The sequence below is a fragment of the Symphalangus syndactylus genome, chromosome 10 (genome assembly GCF_028878055.3).
Source record: "Symphalangus syndactylus isolate Jambi chromosome 10, NHGRI_mSymSyn1-v2.1_pri, whole genome shotgun sequence".
NCBI lineage: Eukaryota > Metazoa > Chordata > Mammalia > Primates > Hylobatidae > Symphalangus > Symphalangus syndactylus.
The window spans coordinates 92,613,148-92,638,455 of NC_072432.2; the positions used below are offsets into that span (position 1 = coordinate 92,613,148).

Consider the following 25,308-nt stretch of genomic DNA (forward strand, 5'->3'; position numbering starts at 1 on the left):
GGTGAACGCCCCTCCCCCAGCCTCGCTGCCACCTTGCAGCTTGATCTCAGACTGCTGTGCTAGCAATCAGCAAGATTCCGTGGGCGTAGGATCCTCCGAGCCAGGTGCGGGACACAATCTCCTGGTGTGCCGTTTTCCAAGCCCGTTGGAAAAGCGCAGTATTAGGGTGGGACTGACCCGATTTTCCCAGTGCTGTTTCCCCTTTCTTTGACTAGGAAAGGGAACTCCCTGACCCCTTGCGCTTCCTGAGTGAGGCAATGCCTCGCCCTGCTTCGGCTCGCGCACAGTGCACTGCACCGACTGTCCTGCACCCACTGTTTGGCACTCCCTAGTGAGATGAACCCGGTACCTCAAACGGAAATGCAGAAATCACCTGTCTTCTGTGTCGCTCATGCTGGGAGCTGTAGACTGAAGCTGTTCCTATTCGGCCATCTTGGCTCCACCCCCGGAAATGCTCTATATTGCCTTCTTGAATATATTAGCTGTCATTTACTACAGAAGAAATATATTTCATAAAACCTTTCATATGGTCTCATTTTTTTCTTTTATAAGTGTCTTCTTTCAGCTGCTTCCTTTAAAATCCCCTTCCTTAATATTGATATTTATGATGTTTATTGCAAGCACAGCAGTGAAGAATTTTGCCTGAGGGATTTCACAACCGGTTAGCTTTCATAAACAAAAAATACAGGAATGTTCATACTCATATGTTCACCAGCATTGTACTAAAATTCATTTTTATAGTACTCATTCTTCAGGATGAAAGAGATAGATATGCTAGTCCTTAAAAAGAAAAACATCTAAACTTGGACTGCAAAAAAAATTGTTTTTAATTGCATGATAAGGCTGGGTGGCGGTGGCTCATGCCTGTCATCACAGTACTTTGAGAGGCAGGGGTGGGGAGATTGTTTTAGCCCAGGAGTTTGAGAGTAGCCTGGGAAACATGGCGAAACCCCACCTCTAAAAAAATTTAAAAATTAGCCAGGCATGGTGGCACCCACCTGTAGTGCCAGCTGCTCAGGAGGCTGAGGCAGGACGATTGATTGAGCCTGGGAGGTCAAGGCTGCAGTGAGCCATTATCATGCCACTGCACTCCAGCATGGGCAACAGAAAGAGACCCTGCCTCAAAAATAAAATTGCGTGACAAAAATGCAGTGAAGACCAACGATAAGTTTTGAAAAGATAATTTTAATATAAAATTTTAATACCTTTCATATAAAGAAGACAAATGAAAGGCTAACAAAAATGAACAAATGACAAACAGGCAGTTCACAGAAATAGAGTTGCAAATTGCTTTCAAACAAATAATAGAAGTGGCTCAGCCTCCTCATTATAAGATATATGGAAAATAAAATCAATTTTTTTTTTTTACATATCAGATTGACAACTACAAAAATGTTGATGAAATACTGTATTAGGAATGTAACTTTTTGTCTGGGGTCTAAATTGATTCAAATTCTTTAAAGTGCAGTTTGATAGTATCTTTAAAAATGTACAAAACTTTGATCCATCAATTTTGCTTCCAATAATTTAATGCACAGATCCACAGGAAGAAAATAGTTTTTTCAGCATTTTTGGTAATAGCCTAAATTTGGAAACGATTTAACTTGTTGTCATTAAGCAGCCAGCTAAATACATTATGTTGCAGCCATTAAAAAGGATGAGGTTATATGGACTGAAATGTAATCAACATCAAGACATTTTAATAAATGAAAAGAAAAAGACACAGAAAAGTATATATATAATTGCCGTTCGTATAAAAACTGTATATTAGTTTATATATGCTTAGAAAATTTCTTGGAAAAAAAAATCTAATGTCTGTGGTTGCCTTTTGAAATGGGAAATGGGAATTAGAGTAGGTGGGGTTTTTTTGTATGAGTGTATTGTGTAAATGTATGCACTGCCGACTCCTTGAATTATATTTGTGTTTGTTTGCACATAACATCTATTTTTTAAAAGTCTGTTTTCATAAATGTAAAGTTTCTTATCGAAGTGACTCAACTGTATGCAACATGACATCTTGTTTTACTACAGTTTTAAATACTAAAAGACTAGCTGTAAAATGACACAGTGAGGCGTTCTTGGTAATCATAGTTGGCATGGTAATGTTTCCTTAATGTCTTATATAAACATCATGAGAATATTGTTCTGATATTTTTGTATTCTAAATAACCAAAACATTTCCCTCTTGAAAGCTAAAAAGGAGATACCTGATATTCTCTTTAAACAATTTGAACTAAATTAATATGTTTAATAAAGGTTATGTATGGACTGTGGCTATCAATTTGCTTTCATTTAATCTCATCTTTTATTTTATATTAAAGCCAAATAGCTAACCTCCAAGATCCTTCACACTTGCTAAAAAGAATGAAATATTCTACCATACACTTTTTCTTTTGAAGGAGTCATGATGTTAATAAAATAATAAATATATTTATATAGGTTATAAAAACAACACTATAAAAATCTTAGGTTTTGCTCTTTTAGTTTGTTGAACATTAATTACTCCCCAAGTTTCTTCTAGAATTGATTTTATGCAAAGATACAATTAAATACGTATATGTTAACATGTAATTATAATGAAGATACTGTGTATCTATGGGACATTCCTGCTGCAGCATATTTTATCAATATGGACCTAGGTTTGTCTTTTGTGCAAGCCTGGAATTCGTTTCTCTAAATTTCAGCCCATGTGACAGAAACTTATTAAGTTTACAAGATGTCTACAGAAATGACTGAATCCTTCAGTCATTGGACTTTAATCCACTCATATTGAACCCACTGAACTATCCAGTTCCCCATAGCCAAGAAACCCATAAAAGTAATCAACACAGTCCACCGTAGGAGCCAAGAAATTTGGCTTAAAGTCTATAAAGAGGATTGTACTTGGAAAGGTGTGCATAATATTTCATCTTTGATGAACATGCAGGTCTTGTTACAGATTCACTACAAGAGAGTACATTGTCAGGTTTTAAAAATTATTTTAAAAACTCAGTTTATATAATCTATTATACATTTATTGTAGAAAATTTAAAGAGGAAGTGTTTATATCTTAGCATATTTCCTCCAGTTTCCGTATTTTTTAAAAACATTGCTATCATTATAATTATCCAGATTATATGTTTAACATTTGAATGTAAACATTTAATGATTTTTACAAAACTATTTGTCACTATATTTTTAAAGGAAAATTATTTTATCATGTTTCACTATAATGTGTTTACTTAACAACTGTGCTTGAATTTATGTAGTTTACAATCACTGCTATTTTCGTTTTGCATTCCTTCTGGGAAAATGAGAATGTATCACTTAAAAATATTATATGGCATATTTTGGATTTATTTTGAATTTGGTATAGAGGAAATTTACTTGGGTTTACAAATGAGATTTGAGAAAAAATAGATATGTCTTATATTGGTAAACATTTCATTGAATGTATTATGATTCCTACAGCAGATAGGTTTTTATCTGAATGGGGTAAAATTTCATAGATCTGTAACTGAGGGGGGGTGTATTGGGGCCAGTAGGGGATATATTAAAATCATCTGGGAAATGACTTCCATTTTCTTTCCTTATCCATAGAAGCAATGATCTTTTTAAGCTTTATCATGAGACTGCAACAATTCGGTAACATCTTCATGCTTCACTTCTAATTCTTAGTTCTCTTGCTATTCTCTCACATCTGCAGGTACTTCATCCAGTGAAGTCTTGAACCACGCAGAATCATCCAGGAGGGTTGGAATCAACTTTTTCCAAGCTCCTGTTAATATTTATATTTTGACTTCCTCCCATGAATAACAAAAGTTCTTAATGGTATCTAAAATGGTGAATCCTTTTTAGAAAGTTTTCAATTCATCAGAGGAATCTAGGCCTAGCTTTTGGCCTGTCTTTGCTTTCAGCATGCCTTCCTCATCAAGCTTAATGTTTTCCAGCTTTTTGACTTAAAGTGAGAGATGCACGAACCTTCTTTTCACTTGAATACTTAGAGGCATCTGTAGGCTTATTAATTGGCCTAATTTCAATATTGTTGTGTCTCAGGGAATAGGGAGGTCCTAGTATAAGGAGAGAGATGGGAGAATAGTTGCTCTGTGGAGCAGTCACAACAACACTTACTAAGTTCACCATCTTATATAGGCATGGTTCATGGGGTCCCAAAACAATTATAATAGTAACATCAAAGATCACTGATCACAGATCACCATAACAGATTGTTATGAAAAAGTCTGAAATATTGTGAGAATTACCAAAATGTGACAAAGAGACAAACTGAGAACTTGCTGTTCTACAAAATGGCACTGATAGACTCCTTGATACAAGGATGCCACAAACCCTCAATTTGTTTAAAAAAATGGAATATCTGTGAATCACAATATAGCGAAGCACAATAAAACAAGGCATGCATGTACATAATGAGGTATCTTGAGAATGGGACCCAAGTAAACATGAAATTCATGTTCCGTTATGTTTTAAACACATAGCCTGAAGATAATTGTATACAATATTTTTGATAATGTTGTGTATGAAACGTTTACATACATTGAACCATCAGAAAGCAAAGGTATCAGTATCTCAATCACCCATGTGGATAATCTGTGGTTATTTGACATCACCATGATTCCTGACTCTAAATTCATTATGCTACTGATAAGTAATCATTTTCTTATATTACTCACAAATAAGTGCTTAACAGTAAATAATGGGATGTATTAATACAGTGAAAAGAGAATGTGTTCAGGGTAACTAAGCAGCACTGTAGTGTCTCCAGAATGCCTGTGACAGAAAGCCACCAATAAGCAATGGCAGTCTTTCATTCTTTACCTACAATGCTGTAATTTGATTACAAGGTTATTGTTCACTGAATTTTATTACTTTAAGTGAGAAGAAATATCAGAAGTAGCCAAGTGACCAGTAAGTGTTTTCTCTACAAATGAGGAAGCATTCTGACGGATGACTTTTCAAAATGTTTCCTCTGGAGCCATCTGTCTCATTAACAATGGTTTTTGTCTTAGAAGTCTTTGTTGATTTTACAAACGGACACAATTTCTTATTCTGTGATGAATGAATGCTCTTCTAGTCCTTCAATAAACCCATCACATATTTTCACCACGTCATCTATAGGCACTTTGCAGTTTTAACAGTGTCCTCATCATCTTTCACTTGTGACATCATGTTGGTGCTGAAAGTTTTGGATTTTTGAGCATTTCAGATTTTGGACTTTTGGATTAGGGATGCTTAGTCTATACAGCATTTTGTGTGCCTGAACTCTGCATGAATATTATAATGTTGTCTTAAAGTTAGAGATTGGTTCATCCTTTTTGTTCATTTCTTTGTTTTCAAGAATAAATGACAAAACTGTTTTGCTTTCTATTTTTTTGTTTTTCAAGAGTTTTGGAGCATAGTCAGGATCATGATGATAAGAAAGAGATGTATATATGTAACAAACCTGCACGTTGTGCATATTAAAGTATAATAAAAAAAGAGATTTATACAGTTGGCAGAGCATATAGTTAGCAGGAGTTTGAGAAGAGGGGTTTCAGTCAATTGAGAGATTCCCATGGAAGAAGCAGGATGAAATACAGATAACAGAACTAATTCTTACAATTTTTTTTTCTGGAAATGGTCCAAGTGTCAATTAGGAATTTTTCAGGTTTGATTTGAAACCCCCACCACAGAATTTGTTTTTCCTCCCTGAGAGATTGATGGGTTATTGTTTTGGGATTAAAGCCTTTGGGGGCTTCCTCTAGTGGAGAAACAGTTCAGACAAAAGGTAGTGGATCCATTAGATGGCTAGTATAAAGGTGGACAATGTATTTTCTAGTTGCATGAGTGTTTACCATAAAGGCAGACATCTTGGGGCATAGGGTTCTTTATTTTGGGATCCATTGGTTTGGATTTAAAATATGTATGAAGAGCTCCTCTTGGGCCCTGTAGCCATTACAACTGTAAAGACATAAACCTGTTTGCCTTTTGTAAGGAATTTTCCCACTGTAGCCATTCTAAGTTACTTTTGGTAAGGTTCTCCCATTCATCTCGAAAAGCACAGGTTCTGGGTCTCTAGTTTTTATACATGAAGTTGGCTAGAATTCCAGATGGCTAAGTTCTAGCAACCTTTGACCAGATAAACCCATGATTCCATGTCTTTTATGAACCTTTCCTACCTACTAACTGAGTTGAGTTTATGTCTGACCCAGTCAAATACCTGAGGCCTCCCTACTGGGTCCAGTCCTGTTTTTGTCATGACTTTGAAACCCAGTGTAGATAACAAATGCTCAAACTCAGCTCAAATCAGAAGTTCATGAAGCTTAGATTCAACAAATCTCACCCATGACCTCAGTTGCTGCGAAAGAGCAGTGAGTACACTGGGCATGCTGGGTACCTTAACTTGGTCACTCAGTGTTCCTGGGATCACTGGAAGTTTGCTTCAAGATCTGACTTCTCATGTGAAACTCTTAAAAACTTTAGACAAATTCAGCAGAGTTTATCTGAGCAAAAAACGATTCATGAATCAGGCGGCACTCAGAACCAGAAGAGTTTCAGAGAGCTCCACCCAGCAACATGGGCAGGCAGTATTCATAAACAGAGGAAAGAAGTGACATACATAAATCAGTTGATTGGATCCAGCCTAGTATTTGCTTTATTTGGTCATGATGTGATGAGGCATTTGCCTTCAACGGACATGGGCTGATCAGTTGACAGCCTGTGATTGGCTGAAGCTCCGCTACTGTCATTGGCTGAGACTCAGCTACTTGTTACAAGAATACACCCTCAAATCAGGTTGCAGTCTGCTACTTACAGAGGCAGCTTTAGGCCCAGTTTAATTTATCAGGTTTTGATTTAGATTATGTAGAAATGTGTTGTTTTATTTTTATGTGGTTAGAGAATTTCCTGTTGTAGTTAGTAATTCCTAGCTCATTACATTATGGTCAGAGAACAAGCTGTATGATTTTAATTTTTTTGTAATATTTTAAGATTTGTTTTATGAGCCAGAATGTGGTCTGTCTGGGTGAATGTTCTGTATGTTGAAAATAATGGTTATTCTAATGCTGTTGTTGGATGGGGTGTCCTACAAATGTCAGTGTTGGTTGATGATGCTGCCTAGTTGTGCCAGTATCATTGCTGATTTTTCCTCTGCTTGTTCTTATAGATTACTAAGAATGGAGTGTAAAAGTCGTCAACTATAACTGTGGATTTCTCTTTATTTTTTTCAATTTTGCCAGTTTTTGCTTCATGTATTTGGAAGCTCCATTGTTAGGATCAGTCACACTTAGGATTGCTGTATCTTGTTAAGAAATTGTCTCTTACTTTTAAGTGATAGCCCTTCTTATCTCTGGTAATTTTCTTTGCTCTGAAATCTACTTGTGAGATACTAATATAACCACTCCAGCTTTCTTTTTCTCTGTAATGACTTTGTTGAGATATAATTCACATACCATAAAATTCACCCATTCAAAGTGTACAGTTCATTGATTTTTAGTATATTCAGAGTTGTGAAGCTATCACCACAATCTAATGTTAGAATAATTTCGTAATTCCAGAAAGAAACCCATGCCCAATAACAGTCATTTTCCATCTTCTTGAATCCAGAAATCTACTTTATGCCTTTATAAACTTGCCTATTCTGGATAGTTCACATCAGTAGAATCATGTACTATATGGTTTTTTTGGTGACTGACTTCTTTCTAGTAGTGTAATGTTTTCAAGGTTCATCCAGGATGTAGCATGTATCAGTACTAAATTACTTTGTATGGCTGAGTCATATTTCATTGTAGGGATATTTAAAAATTGATCAGTTTACCAATTGATGGATATTTGAGTTGTTTCTATTTGTTGGCTATTATGTGTAACGCTATTATGAACATGTTTTTGTGAAGGCATTTATTTTCATTTCTCTTAGGTATATACCTAGAAATGAAATTACTAGAGGATATGGTTAACTGTATTAACCATAATGAAACTCTATGTTTAACCTTTTGAGGAACTGCCAGACTGATTTTCAAAGCAGCTTTAACATTTTACATTCCTCAGCAACATATGAAGGTTTCAATATCTACATATCTTTCCTAAAACTTGTTGTTATATTTTTTATTATAGTCATCCTACTAGGTGTGAAGAGTATCTAATTGTAGTTTTGTTATTATTTTTTAAGAGACAGGATCTTGCTCTGTCACCCAGGCCAGTGTGCAATGACACAGTCGTAGTTCAATGCAGCCTCAAACTCCTGGTCTCAAGAAATCCTCCCACCTCAGCCTCTCCTATAGCTGGGACTACGGGTACATTCCACCTTGCCCAGCTAATGCTTATTTTTTCGTAGAGACAGGGTCTCATGATGTCACCCAGGGTTTCTAACTCCTGATCTTAAGGAATCCTCCCACCTTGGCCTCCCAAAGTGTTGAGATTACAGGCATGAGCCACTATGCCCAGCCTTAATGCCTTAATTAGTTTTGATCTGCATTTTTTTAATGACCAGTGATATTGAGAATATTTTTATGTGCTTATTGGCTATTCATATATCTTCTTTGGAGAAATGTGCAAATTCTTTGGCCATTTTCCAATTGAGTTGTCTTTATTTTTGAGTTGGAGTATGCTTTATTTTGGACAAAAGTCTCTCAGATAAATGGTTTGAAAATATTTTATCTCATTCTGTGGGTTCTGTTTTCATTTTCTTGATGATGTCCTTTGAACTACAAACCTTTTAAATTTTTATGAGGCCAATTTATTTATTTATTTATTTATTTTTGTTGCTTTTACTATTGGTGTCATATCAATGAAACCATTGCCTAACCCAATGTCTTGAAGATTTACTCCTGTGTTTTCTTCTAACATTTATTAGCTTTATCTTTTGCATTTAAGTTGTTTTTTGTTTGTTTTTTGAGATGGAGTTTCACTCTTGTTGCCCAGGCTGGAGTGCAGTGGTGCAATCTTGGCTCAGAGCAACCCCCACCTCCCAGGTTCAAGTGATTCTCCTGCCTCAGCCTCCCAAGTAGCTGGGATTACAGGCATGTGCCACCATGCCCAGCTATTTTTGTATTTTTAGTAGAAGTGGGGTTTCTCCATGTTGGTCAGGCTGGTCTCAAACTCCCAACCTCAGGTGGTCCGCCCGCCTTGGTCTCCCAAAGTGCTGGGATTACAGGCATTAGCCACTGCATCTGGCCTGCATTTAAATTTATAATATACTTTGATTAATTATTTGTGTTGGATATTGTAGAGGTCCAAGTTTGTTTTTTTGTTTTTTTTTTGTATGTGGATGTACAGTTGTCTCAGCACTATTTGTTGAAAAGACTGTTCCTTCCCCTCTTGGTATCCTTGTCAAAAATCAATTACCCATAAATGCAAAGATTTATTTCTGGATTCTCATTTCTGTTCCTTTGGTCTATATGTCTATTCTTTGGACCAATACCATACTGTTTTGGTTGCTGTGGATTTGTAGTAAGTTTTGAAATCAGGGAGTCTCAGTTTTCCATTTTTCATTTGCTTCCAAGATTGTTTTGGCCTTTATGGGACCGGACCCTTTTACTTCTATATGAACTTTGTGTTCAGCTTGTTAGTTTCTGGAAAAAGGCAACTTGTATTTTGATAGTGATTTTGTTTCATCTGTAGATAAATTTGGGGAGTATTGCTATCTTAACAATATTAAGATGAACTTGGGATATCTTTTATTTAGATTTTTAATTCTTTCAACATTTCATGGTTTTCAGTGTACAAGTCTTGCACTTTTTAATTAAATTTATTTCTAGGTGTTTTATTATTTTTGATACTATTATAAATGTAATTGATTTCCTGCATTGTTCATTGCCAGGGTGTAGAAATACAATTGATCTTTGTCTTGTATCCTGCTGCATTGATGAACTTGTTTATTCTTGCTTTTTAATGAATTCCTTAGAAACTTTGGTATTACTTTAAAAATGTCACATTTCTTTATTTCTAATTTAGATGGCTTTATTTCTTTTTTCTAAGCTAATCACTCTGGCTAGAACATCCAGTACAATGTTGAAAAGAAATAGTAACAGTACATACTCTTGTCTTGTTTTGGTCTTAAGGGAAAGCATTTAATCTTTCTCTGTTGAGTATGACATTAGCTGTGGAGTGCTTCACAAGTTTCTTACCAGATTAAGAAAGTTCTATATTTCTAGATTGTTGAGTGTTTATTGTTTTTATCAATAAAGAGTACTGGATTCTTTTGAATATTTTTTCTGTCATCTGAGATTACGTGGTTTTTGTCCTTTATTTTATTACCATGATATATTCATTGATTGAGGTTATTTTTGTTTGATAAACCATTTTATTACTACAATAAATCCCACTTAGTCATGGTGTATTGTGGTATAAATAAATCCCACTTAGTCATGGTGTATTGTGGTATATTGTGGATTCAGTTTTCAAGTATTTTGTTGAGAATTTTTGTGTCAATATTCTTCATGGTTATTAGTGTAGTTTTGTTGTGTTGTCTTTACCTGATTTTGATATAAGGGTCATTCTGAAATAAAATAAGTTTTAGAAGAGTTTGTGAAGAGTTGATATTCATTCCTTATTAAGTATTTGGTAGAATGCACAAGTAAATCATCTGTACCTGGGTTTTTTTTTTTTTGTGGGAGGTTTTTTTTATTACTAATTTAGCCTCTTAGTACAGTTCTATTCAGGTTTCCTGTTTCTTCTTGAGTCAGTTTTGGCAGTGTCTGTGTTCTAGGAATTTGTCCATTTCATCTACTGTATCTAATTGGCATATGGTTGTTTGTAGTAGTCCCCTATAATCCTTTTTTCTTTTCAATGTAAGGTTAGTATTAATATGGCTCTTTTCATTCATTATTTTGGTAATTTGAATCTTTTCTCTTTTTCTTTATTAGTGTATCCAAAAGTTTGTCAGTTTTGATCTTTTCAAAGCTACAGTTTTTAGCTTTTTTGATTTTTTTAATTCTCTATTTTATTTATTCCTACTCTAATCTTTATTTCTTTCCTTTTTCTTGCTTTGGTTTTAATTTGCTCTTTAAGACATATTTTACAGAGGAAGATTACGTTATTTATTTAAGAGCTTTATTCTTTAAAATTATTTTTATTTACAACTATAAATTTGCCTCAAAACATTGCTTTTGCTGTACTCCATAAGTTTGTGGCCTTTTGTCTTTTCATTGTGAATTCTCACTGTGATTTTTTTGCCAACCCATTGCTTGTTAAAGAGACTGTTGTTTAATATCCACATATTTTGAATTTCCTCAACTTTTTTCTATTGTTGATTTATAATTTAGTTTTCCATTGTGTTCAGATAATATTTTATATGATTCAGTTTTTAAAAATTTATTGAGGCTCATGTTATAGCCTAATGAATGTTATATCTTGGAGAATGTTTCATATGCACTTGAAAATAAGGTATTCTGCTATTGTCAGTTACAGTGTTACATAGATAATTATAGATCTAATTGGTTCATGATGTATGTATATTTCCCATCAATTTCATCAGTTTTTGATTGTGTATTTTCGGGCTGTATTGTGATGTGCACATAAATGTATAATTGTTATATCTTCCTGATAGATTAATTTTTTCTTCTCTTTATGAAATATTCTTCTTAGTCTTCAGTAATAGTTTTTGTCTTAAAGTTTTATTTGTATAAGATTAGTATAGCCACTGCAGCTCTTCTTTGGTTAACACAAAGTACACCTGTTTCCTTGTTCAACCTGTTTGTCTTTATAAATTGTGTCTCTTGTATACGACATATAGTTGGATCATGTTTTCTCTTTCTTTTTTTAATCCATTCTGCCAGTCTCTACCTTTTGATTGGATTGTTTAATCCATTTACATTTAAGGTAATTACTGGTAAGGTAGGAACTATATCAGATGTTTTGCTACTTGTTTTCTATATGTCTTACATTCTAACTTTCTTCTTATTAGTGTATACATGGTATATCTTTCTTATCCTTTCTTCTTTAACCCTTTTCTCTTTCATCTTTTTCTACCTTATCATTTCATTTGAGGTTAGTTTCTTTTAGAGAGCATGTAATTGAGTTTGTATTAGTCCATTTCACGCTGCTGATAAAGACATACTTGAGATGGGGCAATTTACAAAAGAAAGCGGTTTAACAGACTTACAGTTCCACATGACTGGGGAGACCTCACAATCATGGTGAAGGCAAGGAGGAGCAAGTCACATCTTATGTGGATGGTGGCAGGCCAAGAGAAGAACTTGTGCAGGGAAACTTCCCCTTATGAAACCATCAAATCTCGTAAGACTTATTCACTATCAGAAAAGCAGCACAGAAAAGACCTGCCCCCATGATTCAGTTACCTCCCACTGGGTCCCTCCCACAACACCTGGGAATTCAAGATGCGATTTGGGTGGGGACACAGCCAAACAATATCAGGGTCATTTAAAAAAAAATGCATTTAACTATTCTGTTAACCTCAGTCTCTTTGTTTATATGCTCAGTACATGATTTTAAATGTAAATATTGATATGTTTGAATTTTTGCATGCTTACTCTCCTTTCTGTTCTTATTTATCTCATCCATTATAAGGGCTCTTTAATGCTGTTTGAATTTTTTGTAGCATTTATTTATTTATTGTGTTTTAGACTGTATTTTGTGAATAGTGATTTTATTGATGACTATAGGGACCTCCTAAGCCTCCAGTCCTATGATGGAAGGGGCTACCTCAAAGGTCTCTGAGATGCCTTCAAGGCATTTTTTCCCATTGTCTTGGCTAGTAGCAATTTCCTTCCTTCTAGTTATGCTAATTTCTCAAGATTGCTTGAATTCCTCCCCTGAAAACGGGTTTTTCTTTTCTACTACATGGCTGGGCTGCAAATTTTCCAGATTTTTATGCTCTGCTTCCCTTTTAAATATAAGTTCCAGTTTTAGGTCATTTCTTTGCTCACACATATGAGCACAGGTTATTAGAAGCAGCCAGGCCACTTCTTGATGTTTTGCTGCTTAGAAATTTCTTCTGCTAGTTACCTGAAATCATCATTCCCAAGTTCAAAGTCTCACAGATCTCTAGGGCAGGGGCACAGTGCAGCCAATTGCTGTGTTAAGGAACAGAAGTACCTTTGCTGTAGTTCCCAATAAGAAGTCTGTCATTTCCCTCTGAGACTGCATCATCCTGGACTTCATTGTCCATATTGCTATCAACAATTTGGTCACAACAATTTAACAAGTCTCTAGGAAGTTTCAATATTTCCCTCATCTTCCTGTTTTCTTCTGAGCCCTCCAAGCTGTTTCAACCTCTGCCTGTTACACAATTCCAAAGCTACTTACACATTTTCAGGTATCTTTATAGCAGTGCCCCACCCCTCGGTACCAATTTTCTGTATTAGTCCATTCTTACACTGCTGTAAAAAAAATACCTGAGACTGGGTAATTTACAAAGAAAAAGAGTTTAATTGGTTCACAGTTCCACAAGCTGTACAGGAAGCATGATGCTGGCAATCTGCTTGTCTTCTGGGGAGACCTCAGGAAACTTATAATCATGGCAGAAGGCAAATGGGGAGCCAGAACTTCACATGGCTGGAGCAGGTGGAAAAGAGAGATGAGAGAGGTGCCATACACTTTTAAACAACTAGATATCATGAGAACTCATCACAAGAACAGCACTAGGGAGATGGTGCTAAACCATTAGAAACCACCCCCATCACCCAATCACCTCCCACCAGGCCCAGCCTCCAGCATTGAGGATGACATTTCAACATGAGATTTGGGTGGGGACACAGAGCTGAACCATGTCATCATCTTTCGATTTTCTTTTTCCACATCAGTGGAGGTTTTTCTGGTTCTTTTTGAACTATAATTTTATATTGTGTCGTAGTCATTTTGCATATTATTTTATGAGATTCTGAGTCTTACTGAAATGCCATGGAGCTAATTGATTTTCTTACTGTTTTGGCAGGCAGTTGATCCACTTGGATTGAGGCCAAAAGTTCTGGCCAGCCTTTTGTGAGTTATGATTTCAATGTCAGTTAGTTTAATATTCAAAGTCTTTGCCATGATATTTAGATCTCTTTAGTGTGTGCACAACCCTTGGCCAGTCTGAGACCTGAGCAGTCACCTCTTTTACATCAGTTCTAAAGTCTTTGTTAGGATCAGATGCTTAGGATCAGATCCATCCATTCATTACTCCTGGATTAGCTGAGGAGTTCATAAACAACTTTATAGGGACAATCCCAAGCTGCATCTTCTCCATGATCTCCTTGCTACTTACTCATTTTCTGGGTCTCTCCTATTTTGTTTTTTAGCCAGAAAAAAAATCAAGTTTTATTTACCCTTTTCATCTTTGTGTGTCCCCCAAATTCATGTGCATTCAAGTCCAAGTCACAGGAAGGCAGAGAAAAAAGGTGACAGGGTGCACCCCATTCTTTTGGAGCCACAGCTCCTTGTGTCAAGAGGAAGATTTATCTCCTTTAGTGTTTTCCACACCTGTGAGCCTTCTCTGATAAAATTACTGCTTTCTCCACAGTGAGACTTCCAGGATCTGGGACATGACAGAATGGAGAAAATAAAAAATTTTTTTAAAAAACTGAGTTTTCCAGCTGTTTTTGAGCTTTAGCAATGCTCATTCCCCTGCTCAAGCCAGAAGTAGAGGGCTTCTCCTGGAGCTGTCTCTGCATCTAGTGTCTACTACTATGTTTCAGGATGCCTTGAACCAGTATTGGGCCAGGGATACCAGAGAAAAATGTGAAGTTTACTCTGGTTTGATTGTACTTTTTCTGGTCTTCTGTCTCATCTTCTTTCTACTTTTTAATTTCCAGGGTCTTCAAATAGCTGTTCATTCATTCTGTTTAGGTTAATTAATTGTATTTAGTGGGAGAGACAGGTTGGTATCAGTTTATCGCATGTTATCCATAACTGGAACATATGACCTATTATGTTTTTTGGGTTTTTTAGTTCATGGGTAATTTCTCTTCAAACTATAAATATATTTCAAAACCCTTACCAAGTGGAATTTGAAAAAGAACACAGCAGAACAGCCTACTTTCCCATTATAGGGTATAGTAGTGAGGTGTGCTTGATAGTTTGAAAGCAACATGAGGGTGATGGGGTATGAAGGAGAAGGCAGCAAGTATATAGAAGGTAACTTTCAGTAGGGTTTGTTTTGTAGAATACTAAGTTGGCCTCTGATGCTGGTTTTTTGAACTATAGTTTCCAGGTTATAGAGCTATAACCTTGAACAGGTTGCTTAAATTCTGTGGGCTTCTGTTTCCTTGCCTGTATAATGAAACCGTAATATTCACCTCTGTCAGCATATATGAAGTTCCTGACACATCATAGATGTTTAGTAATTCATATCTAAAACTTAAACTGAGAGTTTAAAATATAGCAAGTCATTTGGAGTCATAATCAGTAGGTAATCCTTAACATCTTTATAGCCAGCTGCTCCTTTAAAAATGCCTTAAAACTTCTCTAAAAAATATTAGAAATTTTCATTTATAAGAATCCCCATTTTCTGTTGGGGGGGCCCAACAGAAAATTTGAAATATATTTGAAATATATTTCAAGTTAGCTTTAAATTGAAATGTAACAACAGTTATCTGTTCAAAAATTTTGAAATATGACTGTTTTACCTACCTTTTCTAGTGTTGTGGTTTGGTGTTATAAATAATTTAACATATCTAGTTACTTCTACATAGCAGGGTTCCCAATATAGTATGTGGCCGAGAGAATTATATTTTGTAATCTATATTATTAGCAGACTGATGAAATAATATAGATAAATGCAAAAGTGACAAAATTTGTAAATTCAAAGGAACTGTCTCCCATGTAAATTAACTAATGATAAAAAAGCTTTTAAATAATTGAAACTTAAAAATATAAAGCCTTGTTTTTGTCAAAGAAATTGATGTATTTAAACTTCATCAGTCTTGTGGTACATCATCATCCAGAATTTATAGGTAGTCAAATACAGGGAAACAAAAGTGTGTCCAGAGATGTGGAAGCAAAATTCCAGCTTGTAATGTAGATTTTCTTAAAGGTTGTAGCATAAGTTTGCACACAGTAAAAAACCTCATTAGGCAATATTTATTGGGTACCTACCATATGCAGACATGACTATGTACTCCAAATTGGAAGAGAGGAAGTCAAACTATCTTCACAGATCATAAGATTCTGTACCTAGAAACTGCCAGTCTTTGCCCAAAGGCTCCTAGAACTGATAAACAACTTCAGTAAAGTTTCAGGATACAAAATCAGTGTAAAACAATCAGTAGCATTTTTATACACCAGTAATGGCCAAACCAGGAACCAAATCAAGAATGCAATACCATTCACAATAGCTACAAAAAGAACAAAATATCTAGGAATACAGCTAGCTGTGGAGGTGAAAGATTTCTACAGTGAGAATTACAAAACACTGCTGAAAGAAATCAGAGATAACATAAAAACATGGAGAAACATTCCATGCCCATGGATAGGAAGAATCAATACCATTAAAATGGCCCTACTGCCCAAAGCAATGTACAGATTCAGTGGTATTCCTATCAAACTACCAATGTCATTTTTCACAGAATTAGAAAGATATGATTCTGAAATTCATGTGGAACAAAAGGAGCGCAAATAGCCAAAGCAATCCTAAGCAAAAAGAAGAAAGCCAGTGGTGTCACACTATCGGTCTTCAAACTATATTATAAAGCCACAGTAACTAAAACAACATGGTATTAGTACAAAAACAGACATATAGAACAATAGAATAGAAATAAAACTGCACACTTAACAATCATCTGATTTTTAACAAAGTCAACAATACCAAGCAATGGGGAAAGAATTCCTGTTCAATAAAAGGTGCAGGGATAACTGGCCAGACATATGCAGAAGACTGTAACTGGACGCCTTCCTTTCATCATATGCAGAAATCAACCCAAAATGGATTAAAGACTTAAATGTAAGACCTAAAACTATAAAATCCCTAGAAGAAAACCTAGGACATACCATTCTGGACGTAGGCCTTGGCAAATATTTTGTGATGAAGTCTCCAAAAGCAATTGCAACTAAAACAAAAATAGACAAGTGGCACCTAATTAAACTAAAGAGCTTTTACAGAGTAAAAGAAACTATCAACAGAGTAAATAGACAACCTACAGAATAGGAGAAAATATTCACAAACTGCACATCTGACAAAGGTCAAATATTCAGAATCTGTAAGGAATTTAAACAAATCAACAAGTGAAAAACAAACCCGTTAAAAAATGGGCAAAGGTCATGAATAGACATTTTTTAAAAGAAGACATAAACGTGGTCAACAAGCATAAGAAAACAGGGTCAACATCAGTAATCATCAGAGAAATGCAAATCAAAACCACAATGATATCTCATACCAGTCAGAATGGCTATTATTAAAATATCAGAAAATAATAGATGTTGGTGAAGTTACAGAGAAAAAGGAATGCTTATATACTGCTGGTGGGAATGTCAATTAGTTCATCCACTATGGAAAGCAGTTTGGAGATTCTAATAGAACTGAAAACAGAACTAGCATTTGACTCAGCTGTCCCATTACTGGGTACATACCAAAAGGAATATAAATTGTTCTACCAAAAAGATACATACACTTCTATATTCATTGCAGCACAATAGCAACAACATGAAATCAACCTAGTTGCCCATCAGTGATGTACTGGATAAAGAATATATGGTACATATACTCCATGGAATACTATGCAGCCTTAAAAAAGAAGGGAATCATGTCCCATGTAGCAACATGGATGCAGCTGGAGGCCACCATCCTAAGGGAGTTAACACAAGAACAGAAAACCAAATACTGTATCTTCTCACTTATAGTGGGAGCTAAACATTGAGTACACATGGATACAATGAGGAGAACAATAGGCACCAGTGCCTTCTTGAGGGCAGAAGGTGGGAGGAGGGTAAGGGTTAAAAAACTACCTGTCAGTTACTGTGCTCATTACATGGGTGATGAAGTCATTTGTACACCAAACCCCATTGACAAGTAATTGAGCCATGTTACAAACCTGCACTTGTTCACCCTGAACCTAAAATAAAAGTTAAGAAAGGAAAAATAATAACAAAGGACTACACCATTAAAACATGTCTTAAGTTTCTTCCTTTATGGAGCTTATCTTCTAGCTGAAGCGTCCATCCAATTTAATTCTTTAAGGTTCTTACCTCTTTAAAACTGTTTTACTCTTTTACTGCTGCGAATTTTCTTCCTCCTGTCCCTCTCTTTTCCCTCTCTCAGTGTCCTTACTAGGACCTGGTTCCCTCTCCGCTGTCCCACCTCTTCTGCTCCTCCTCGCTCTCTCTGTTACACAGCAACACCTCCAAGCAACAAAGAGACAATAGTATTTCCTTTTTGATCCAGTGACTTTGTTGGGCCATAGTAGGATGGCAAAGACCCCAACACTCCCTTTCATAAATATGATCTCCCCTTGGGCCACTTTCCAGGGAGGAATGTGATCAGTTCACAATATGTTTTTAAGAATTTTTATTATTATCCCTTCATGCATACACATAGAAACGTAAACCTGCACAGGCACACACAGGAAATCACCAAAATTTTAAGAATAGTTATTTTGAGAAAGTTGAATTAAGGGTATAGTCACATTTTTATGCTTTTATTTCTTGATTTTCTAAAAATGAAAACATATTGCTTTTGTAATCAGAAATATGTATGTATGTGTGTGTACCATTGTAACCATTACACAATTACTATTATTATTTTTTAGCAATCTAAGTACAGTATTGCAATTCAGTCTGACCCAAAAACCCAGAGTTTGCAACTCCACAGACTTAGGGGCCTACTTCCTAACAAGACTGCCTTCACTTCAGACAGGTTTGAGGATCTACAGGCCACCCACACTTCTGACCAACTAGCTACAAATTCAGATGTTCCCATCAACCCCTCAGGTATGATCATTTCCTAGAATGACTCACAGAACTCAAGAAAGTGCTCTACTTACAATTAACATTTTATTATAAAGGATAAAAATTGGCTGGGCGCAGTGGCTCATGCCTGTAATCCCAGCACTTTGGGAGGCTGAGGCGGGCAGATCACGAGGTCAGGAGATGGAGACCATCCTGGCTAACACAGTGAAACCCCATCTCTACTAAATATAGAAAAAATTAGCCGGGCATGGTGGCAGGCACCTGTAGTCCCAGCTACTTGGGAGGCTGAGGCAGGAGAATGGCATGGACCCAGGAGGCAGAGCTTGCAGTGAGCCGAGATTGCACCACTGCACTCCAGCCTGGGCGACAAAATGAGACTCCGTCTCAAAAATAAATAAATAAATAAATAAATAAAAAATAAAAATAAAATGATAAAAATCAGGACTAGTCAGTTGTGGAGATGCATAGGGTGAGGCCGAGGAGGGTCATGAACACAAGGCTTTCACGCCTTCTCTCTGTGGGTTTAGGATTCATCACATTCCCAGCACATTGATGTGTTTACCAACCAGGAAGCTAACTAGAGTCAGGTTTTGTGTTGGGGTTTCATTACACTGGCATGATTACTTGAATTATTGGCTTCATGGATTGAACTCAGTCTCAAGGCCCCCCACCTCCCTGGAGGTCAGGCAAATATGATGTTACTCAAAGCTCCAATTCTCTATAATCACATCATGATTCTTTCTGGCATGATCGGCCTCCCTATTATGTTGTCATCTTAGCAAAATCTCAGGTATGGTCCAAGGGCCCACCAAGGAAAACAGAAACACTGCTATTACTTGCAAATTCTAAGAGTTTAGAAATTGCTTTCCCGGAACCCAGGGCAAAGACCAGAATAATTCTCTTTTATGCAATACTGAGTTACATGTAACAACTAAAATTGATTAGCTATCACTTTCTATGGAGATAGAAGAAAATAATTAATACATCAGACATTTAGCAATGTTTAGTAGATACCTCTTTTTAAAGCAAGGTGTATACACTTTCTTTTCTTTTTTTTTTGAGACGGAGTCTCGCTCTGTCGCCCAGCTGGAGTGCAGTGGCGCAATCTCGGCTCACTGCAAGCTCCGCCTCCCGGGTTCACGCCATTCTCCTGCCTCAGCCTCTCCTAGTAGCTGGGACTACAGGCGCCCGCCACCACGCCCGGCTAATTTTTTTGTATTTTTTTTAGTAGAGACGGGGTTTCTCCGTGGTCTCGATCTCTTGACCTCGTGATCCACCCGCCTCGGCCTCCCACAGTGCTGGGATTACAAGCGTGAGCCACCGCGCCCGGCCTACACTTTCTTAGACCTATTAGCACTTATATTCACCCAGCCTAGATACTTGTGATATATTAGAGGGTTTATAAAATTTAAACATTTAAATAATATTTATATTTTTTAGTTTCATAAAGACTTTCTTATAAATAAAATGTTTTATTACTTCTAATCACTCATACATATATTAGCTCAGTTGCATCTTATACCATGAAGTACTATACTAATATAGACAAATATTCAATTTTCATAGTACAAAATTATTTTTAAAAACCTCAATATTTATATGTTGATGGAATGAACACCATATTCTTTTAATTTTTGGAATATGTCATTAATATAATCTTAATTTTCTGATCTTTTTAAAGTTTACTACAAGATACATCCATCATCTGAATAATATAAGTAATGTCACTATCCTGAACTGAAAGCAAATTTTTTAGCCTCTTAAGGTGAACCCTAACTCATTTGTCTTTCATTTAGCTGCAAATAGGAAAAACGTCTCCATTTTTTTTTCCTCCCCACCCCTTCCACTTTGAAATTCATTACACACAGTGCTCATGAAATCCCATTTGTTAGAACATTACTGGATATAGAAGATGGGAATTAGTGGTGTCAGCTCAGATCCCAGAGTAGAATCTTACATACGGATGCTCAGTAATACATGCTGAGTTGCTGACTGGCAGACAGCTTTTTTAAAATACTGCTGTTAAACACACACATTTATTCTTGGTCTCTTATCAGTTAGTATGTCTTACTAGTGAAATAGTAGTAATAATGCAAGTTTATTGAGGATTTTTTATATGGCAGGCATTGTTTTAAGTGCTATACAAAGGTAATTATTTTAGTCTTCACAGTATTTCTACGAGGTTGATCCAGCCATCATCATCCCCATGATTAACAGGATAACCTAAGAACCAACCAGTCATTCAGGATTACACAGCCATCAGAGAAAGACCTGAGATTTGAACCCACACTCTGGACCACTGTCCATACTCTCTGAAGTGTGCTGGAATGCACTATTTAATAGTCACACAATCTTCTGCTTTTCTCCAGGTATTCTTAAAGAAAGATTAAGATGGACAAAGAATATAATCTCCTATCAGTTAACATAATAAACACAAAAGGGATGTCATGGTAGCTGGTGTAGGACTTTGCAGGAGCGAGCTATTCTTCTTGTCCCTGCTAAGAAGCAGAAGGAATTGTTCATTGACCTGCTTTCTTTTCTCTCCTCTCAGGATTAAAGGCACTGGAGACAGACAGGACCCAGAGTTTTAGAATGCATATGCTGCTTCCAAGCCTTGTGCCTGGAGATTCTCACTGCCCAGAGCCTCCCTTGTGGAGAGGCCAGGACAGCTTCCAGCAAATACTCTGCTGTAAAGAGCTAATCCTCCTTTTGAGTTTTGTGATTGAATTTCCAAATATCCCTGGTGTGAGTTCTAGAACTTGTGGTTTTATCAAGTTCTGAGAGTTTGTCACTGTTTACAATGGTGAAATTGAAAAGCGAGCCTCTAACACAGCTGCGCTTGTTGGGTGCTGCAGTGATATCCATGTAATAGCATATAATAAGATACAGCACTCTTGCTGTAGGATGCAGTTTAAGATATCAGGGCTGCCTTTGCAAGGCAGCAAACCTCAATCTCAGCAACCTTGTCCTGTCTAGCCCATGTCTCCTTTCTCTCTTAATTACATTCCAGGCAGCCCAGATTCCCCTGTATGCATATCATGCCCCAAAAATACCAAAGCCTCTGCAATTAACAGCCCTCCAGACTTTGTAATACTAACCTGTTACGGAGACACAGCTCAGTTTTCCAATCTGGTTTCTGACAGCTATAAAGCCAAAAATCAATTTTTTCAAGATAAGGCACTTTTTCCTGTTGCTAAGTGATAGGGAAATCTGAAGCGATTCACTGAATATTAAAGGAGGATTAAGTTAACAACATTCATGCTTCTATCAACTGGAAATTATCCTGCCTTGCACAGTATTTTGGCTAAAACTATATTGTAAAATTTTATAAGAAAGGGAATAAAATATAGGGTGGTGAGAAAAAAATACTAGCAGCGCAACGGAGATGGAAGGTAAACAGACTTCGAGTATCTGAAACTTGTGAGGCAATATGTAGGCATTTTTCCTTTCCTTAAACTCATTGAGATTAGTATCTGTGTAATACTTTAAATATTTCTAAAATTTTATTAATTTATTTTTTCAAGTTATCATTCAATTACTTGAATTCGATTTGAATGCTTAATAATGCCTGGCATGGTTGAGAACTGTGTTTTCTTTACAATGAATTAGCCTCAGACATGCCCGATCATAAGGATCACCTGGAACTGTGTCAAAAGTAAAGATTTCCAGGCCTGGACCCCAGAGGTGCTACTTCAGGTTTGGAGTCCAGAATTCTGTATTTTTTCCAAGTTTTATTTTGAAATTAAATGTTTAAAAATTAATATTCAAATTTATTTCTACACTGAGATTCAGCAATTGTTAAAAGTTTGCCACTATAGATAGCTAGATAGATGATAGGTGGACAGATAGATAGATATAATAATTTGGACTCTTTTCACTAAGACATTTTAATAATCTGTTGTAATTAGTTTCCACTGTGGCTCCTTGATAGTTTGCAATCCTGAGACTTAACATATAATCTAACAGACCATTAGTTAGAAGAAGGTCACACTCAACGTATAACTGTCAAATGGTTCTTGTTTATTGTGAAATAATGCCATGCATATAAATATGCATATTTAAACTTGTACATACCCTTTAAAAACTAATGACAAGACATTAGCCTTGTTCTTATCACCCTAATAGAATTTTAATATTGGCAGGAACTTAGGGTTCCTTGTGGGCCACAGCTAAACAGCCACCCCTCGTCACTTGATTACACTTAACCCTTTTCTGAAATTTTGTGTTTTTAATTCCCTAGCATTTCTTTAAAGCTTTCCTCTATATATTTATCACATAAAGTATTTTGTTTAGAATTCCTGCTACTGAACATTGTTACATGGAATCATACTACATGTATTCTCCAGTAATTTGCTTTTTCTGTTGTGTTGTAATTTTGAGATTCATCTCTGTCCACATGCACAGCTGTAATTTGTTTTCACTACAGTATACTATTGTATCATGTGAATGTACCAGAATTTGTTTATTCAGTCTACCATTGATGGACATTAGGCAAGTTTTTGTTCCTTTTAATATGAATAGTGTTATCAAGAACATTCTTGTCTATATCCTGTGTACATGTGCAGGAGTCACTTGCAGGTACATAACTAGGAGTGTCTAAAGTTCTAGAAAGCTGTAGTCATTTTCCTCAACAATAGGGATTATCATCATTAAGGAATATGACTAACTCCTTGAACTCCTTTGACTGGTCCAGAATTGGGTCTGACTTTTTAGTGGTATGCCCCAGAATAAATAAATATATATTATATTATTTATAATTATATATTTGTATTATTTTATATTTGAATATTAATATATTTAAAATATAAATGTAAACATGTATATAATATATATTAAATATATATTTAAAACATTTTGACATAATATATATTATATAAAAATAAATATATGTGTTTTAAAATATATTTATATATATTTTTTAAGCTTCGAGACGCACAGGGCACCGTACAACAAACTCCAGCTCCAGAGGTGAGTGGAGATGGTCCGAGACTGGTTAAACTTCCACCCGTCTTGGCAAGACAATCATTTCAGCTGGGAATCTGCATACTGGCTCATACCATGGCCATTTTCATTGAGTCAGCTCAGTGCCCATACTGATGACTCACTCATATGTTGTTTGAATGCTTTTTTGACCTACTCTAGCTTGATACTTTTTTACTCCACTTGGACAACACAAATAACTCTATTCTTATAAATATGATCACATATTGAAAAGTACATAGGCTTAGGATTTAGAAGCACTTGCCTTTAGCGGGGTTGGCCATTTACACATTAGAGAGTTGTTATAGTCAGAGATATATGAAAAGCATTGGGCCCTTTGCCTAACACTTGATAAGCATTCAGTAAATTATAGCCTTTGTTGATATTCTTTTTGTTATTTGTCATTACTCAGAACTCAGAAATTCAGATATATTGAAATTCCCTTCTCAAATAATAGCCTTTTTTTTTTGCCTGATTGAATTCAGAAAATTTTACCTTTACCCTCATTACTTGTTTCAAATCTTATCTCAACTTCTAGTCTCCTTCTCTGAGTTATTCTCATAATGTTCCCATACATATTTTTAATTTAAATGTTTAACTTCTTTTATTCTCTTCTTAAACATAACATGCCCCAGTCTAAAGTTTCAATTCTTACCCTCCTCCATCCCCACTGTTCCCCCATTATCCTCCTGTCTAGTTTTAATAGCATCACCATCAACTGAGTTACCTTGGGCTATGACTCAGAACCCTCTTCCACTCCTCTCTTTACCTTAGTCCATCAGCGACTCCTGGAGACCCTGCTTCCAAACCCTGTCACGCCTCTGAACACTCCTAACCTTCTGCAGTGTCACCTTCCCCATCTAAGCTGGTGTCACCTCTCACCTGGATTGCTTCGGCCATCCCTCACTGCTCCCTGCTTCTACTCTTCCTCTCATTGTATGGTCAGATCTGATCACTCCACTGACTGAATCCTCCAGACTTCCCAGTTCCAAATACCAAAAATGCCAAATGCCTTGCCATGGCCTTCAGAGGAGATCAGACCTTTATCTGCATGTCTTACCTCAGTTCGCTTCACTCAATGTGGCCCAGTCACTCCTAACCACTTTCTATTTTCCTCCCTTCAGTATCCTAAGCTCACTGCCATCTCTGACCCTTTGCACTAATTTCCTATCTTCCTAGAACTCTCTTCCCACAATTGTAGTGTGATGTTTATTTTTCTTAGTTCAAACAGCTCAAAGGTCACTTCCTGAGACAGGCTTTCCCTAACTCCTAGAACTAACCATCCCTGTTTCTCTTAAGCCTGTTACATTGTTTTCCTCATGACTGTACTATCTAAAGTTAAACTTTAACATTTCTTGACATGTTTTTTTAAATCTCATCCTACTACAATATAAACTGCAGCACAGTAGGCAGCAGAGTGTCTGTCTGCTTCATTGCTGTGCTCTCAACATCTATATTAGTGCCTCGTACATAATAGGTGCTCAGTAAGTACTTTTTGAATTAATGAAGGGACAA

The 25,308-nt window shown here is 36.1% G+C and overlaps 1 protein-coding gene across 2 annotated transcripts in view; it reads left to right on the top strand.

The window, feature by feature from the left end:
- PLSCR4 (phospholipid scramblase 4) overlaps window positions 1-25,308 on the top strand; it is a 69,786-nt gene that overhangs the window by 8,135 nt on the left and 36,343 nt on the right. The window contains exon 2 of one of the 2 annotated variants that reach the window (XM_063611291.1): window positions 23,737-23,781. The exons of the other annotated variant lie outside the window; for it this stretch is intronic. The gene's annotated coding sequence lies outside the window, so the exon portion shown is untranslated. The remainder of the gene's footprint in view (window positions 1-23,736; window positions 23,782-25,308) is intronic. 2 annotated transcript variants of the gene reach the window in all.